Here is a 4,098-nt window from a genome sequence, read left to right as displayed (position 1 = left end):
AGATACCAAACATGTAAAAGACATGGATTTTAAAAATTCTACTTTTAAAATGGCTTCCCTACGTTGCTTTGCAATGCATGAAAGAAAAAAAGGAAAAAGCCCAACAAAAATAGGGAAATTCAAACAGCTATTCCAAAAATCTGCTTTTCCAGTTTCCAGTAGAGGTAGGTGAGACACAATGAGTAATATTTTCTGCGGTTTTGACTTTGAAGAAAATATATTTTTTACAAATGTTCACTACCTCGCCAAAACTATATCAGCTAAGTAAAAACCTTCTCTAAATGCAGTAAAAACTATAACATATTTAGAAAACTATTTCAAATAATTATCGCTGTTCTCTTTGAGCATATAAAAGACAAATTTAGGCAAAGCAAATTGAGTAAGACAAGATAAGGTAAATTTGCTTCTCCATTTCTCCAGAACTACATTTAAAAAAAAGACTCATACACATAAACATCCATCCTTAGACATCAGAAAGATTAGAAATACAACAAAAATTTAAAGTATCTTGGTTAAGTGAAAGAGGATCATGGAAAATTAGCCCATGATATAAAGTTAATGAAACTTGACTAAATCTAAAAACTCAACATAAAATATTCTCTATAGCTTCTTCATGACCTGTTGGAGTGGCTCTCTTCTTGATATATTTATGCACTGTGCAGTTATAAAGAAATTATTGAAATTAGTAATGACTCATTTTGCCCCAATTTAGAAATTTTTTTTTTTTGAAGCTTAAAGATTATCAAATTAGAAACTAGTGTGGGGAAAAAAATTGATGTAGAATCCAACAAAGAAAGGAATATTGATGGTTAAATACCAAAACTTATCCAGATATTTATTAGCTACTTCAACTGCATGGAGGCGCAATGGTCCAGTGGTTAGGGCAGCGTACTCGTGGTCATAGGATCGCGGTCTCAATTCCCAGACCGGGTGTTGTGAGTGTTTATTGAGCGAAAACACCTAAAGCTCCACGAGGCTCCGGCAGGGGATGGTGGCGAACCCTGCTGTACTCTTTCACCACAACTTTCTCTCACTCTTACTTTCTGTTTCTGTTGTGCCTGTAATTCAAAGGGTCAGCCTTGTCACACTGTGTCACGCTGAATATCCCCGAGAACTACGTTAAGGGTACACATGTCTGTGGAGTGCTCAGCCACTTGCACGTTAATTTCACAAGCTGGCTGTTCTGTTGATCAGATCAACTGGAACCCTCGACGTCGTAAGCGACTGAGTGCCAACAACAACACTGTGACTGCATCCAAGTCAAAGTTGCTTGAAAATAATTACCTGTCACCTATGTTTCAAACTCTCTCAACTTCAACTACATAAACTATACTGACCAATTTCTACTCCCAAAGATGATGCAATGGTACAAAATGGGAATGCAATACTAGCAATGTAATGGTTAAAAACAGGTAGGGAGAAAATAACGAGAAATCGGAAATTGCACATTTTGTCCCAAGACAGAATGACAAAAAATATAGGTAAAATAAGACAAACAAAAGGTTTGATTTAATGAAAAACATTAGAACATATATGTAATAATTCTAAAGCAGAGACAAAAATGGTTTTAGCTGATTAGGGATGTAATTTTAATAAAGCTAAATTCAAAATTTAAATTTTTGAAACATATTTTTTACTTACTTGTTTCATAAAGTAAGACCAGTTTTCAATGTTTCACTGAAATAGTTAAGTTTAGAAATAGCAGTGTGTGTGTGTGTGTGTGTCTTTAACTGCAAGTGTCATTGTTCCTTCATGCATTGAAAGAAGGAATTTGACCTAGACAATAACTTCTTTCTATAAATCTCTTTATCTCTATATACATTATTACTTACACGAACAAACACAAACACACACACACACACATACATTCAAACATACATTTTCATGAGTGTTCCGTTCTTTCCCTTTTCTCTGTTGTTGTCGCATTCCTTACTATTTTTATTATTTTATTATTCTATTTTATTATTTTCTTTCTTCCTCACATGTTAGATTCCTAACATTATGGTCTCTCTGATAAAGCTTTGGGGCTAAATTATTGTTCAACCCCTGTCCAATGTTTGTTCAACCTTTGTACAATTCCTGCATATTACTGGTATGATGTGGAAACCTTGGCAAGTTAGACACACACAAAATAGAAACAACTGTAAGAGTTTAGTATTTTTTCACTCATTTATTCTCACTCATTTATTTATTCTTATTTATTTATTTACTTGTTTATTTGTTTATTTATTTTAATTATTTATACATATGATTGTAATTAATTAATAAATAGATCCAAATGAATGTTTACAGGCTGATTGATTATCCTCTCCATTTTCTTATTTGCCTATATATATATATATATATATATATATATAATGAATGAGTTTACAAGTGGAAGAATGTAGCACTTAACATATTTTCTTGAATATTCATATATATAATAACTGTTTGAGTCAGCTCCACATGATTTGAATTTTTGTGGACAAGTAAGAACTGTCCTTATCATCAGATGTTCAAAGGTAGTGTAAAGGGTTTGAAAAAAATTAAATCTGGCTTCTAGGTGCTTTAGGCCTCTATTGATCAGCTTAGGGCATATGGTATCTACGCTATCAAAGTAACTAGTTATTTTACTTGCTTTTAAGTTTAAATATCTGAACAGGATGTTGGCATAAGACAGGCACCACTTTGACAGTGGCCTGTGGTACAGTATAATCAGGAACATTAGTTCCTTTTATTGGGTACTCATAAAGTTAAGATGTTGATATGAATCATAATGAGTTACCCACATTTCAACAATATTGCTTCAAATATCATATGCTACAATAGACACAAACATACACCTACACTGCCTTCAAACCACACCCCAACCTGTAACTTCAGAAATCCTACCACTTCTCACAGGTGTGATCCTGCCTCTCAAAGGTTGTAGTCAATAAAGCCATCCTTACACCATCTGATGGATCACAATACACAGATATGACAGTAAATACATTTTTTTAAAAAGGTATACACAGAACATGCACTACTTCAGATATAGTGATAGGGAAAAACTCAATCTCCCTGTTTCACTTCATTCAAAGATTGTATGACCATTGAAATAACATCCCCAACATCAACTGAAGTATTCTTTACAAGGCCCTTCCTTATTCACCTGGGATGCACAATTACCAACTCTGCTTCTGTGAGAAGTAACACATACTCCATTGACCTGCATTACCTCTCTGTGTACAGTACCTAATCCAAGAAATTGATGACACTGAGTATACTGTATTATGGCATACAGCCAAAGGGGTGTCAACACCCTGCCAATATCCTGTCTGAAGAAGTGGACTTCAAAATAAGGAAAATAACAGTATTCAAACCACATTGATCTGAGCTGACCAATAGAAGCTTAAACATCTAAAAGCCCAATCGAATTTCTTTCAAACCTTTCATTCTACCTCCAAACATTTAATGAAACTTAAGTCATGTGAAACTGAGTCAAACACTTATTATACACACATATATATATATATATATATATATACCATATTTGATGGCCTATAAGACGCACCTTTTTTACCCAAAAATGGCTTTAAAAATCTCCCTGCATCCAATGCCCTCAATATAGACTCAAAACTCGCTCAAACGATATTATGTTTACAAAACGTGTGCTGCCATCTATTGGTGAACAATCACCTACAGTATGTTTATATCGAATGTGGAAGCAATAAATTGCTTATAATTACCAGTAATAACATAAAGTTATACAGGTAAGTGGAGGAATTAAAACATTATTTTAGTGGTAATTTATTTTACAAAAGTATAGCCTAGGAGGCCATCAAATATGGTATGTCCTTCTTAGTGATATATCATCTAAAATATATATTTTGCTTTAAATCCTTTTCTGGATAATAAGAAACTTTTTGAGTATATGTCACAAAAATAAAACACCAAAAATACAACAAAAACAAACACTGAAATTCAGTATCAAAAATTCCATAAAACAAAGCTTGCTTTTAAGACATGATAAAAAATAGAGAAGGCACAATTTCATTAAAACTACCATACTACTCATGCAAAAACAAAATACACTGATACACAGATGCTCAGATACATATACATACATGTATATAT

General features: G+C 33.1%; 1 long non-coding RNA gene across 1 annotated transcript in view; it reads right to left on the bottom strand.

The window, feature by feature from the left end:
* LOC128247299 (uncharacterized) overlaps positions 1-4,035 on the bottom strand; it is a 24,386-nt gene extending 20,351 nt beyond the window's left edge. The window contains exon 1 of the long non-coding RNA XR_008263671.1: positions 1,642-4,035. This is a non-coding gene — a long non-coding RNA (uncharacterized LOC128247299). The remainder of the gene's footprint in view (positions 1-1,641) is intronic.
* Between the last annotated feature and the right edge of the window lie 63 nt (positions 4,036-4,098).

Source organism: Octopus bimaculoides, chromosome 3 (genome assembly GCF_001194135.2).
Source record: "Octopus bimaculoides isolate UCB-OBI-ISO-001 chromosome 3, ASM119413v2, whole genome shotgun sequence".
Classification (NCBI taxonomy): domain Eukaryota; kingdom Metazoa; phylum Mollusca; class Cephalopoda; order Octopoda; family Octopodidae; genus Octopus; species Octopus bimaculoides.
Note: the sequence above shows the minus strand (reverse complement) of the source record. Positions and strands in the feature narration are given on the sequence as shown.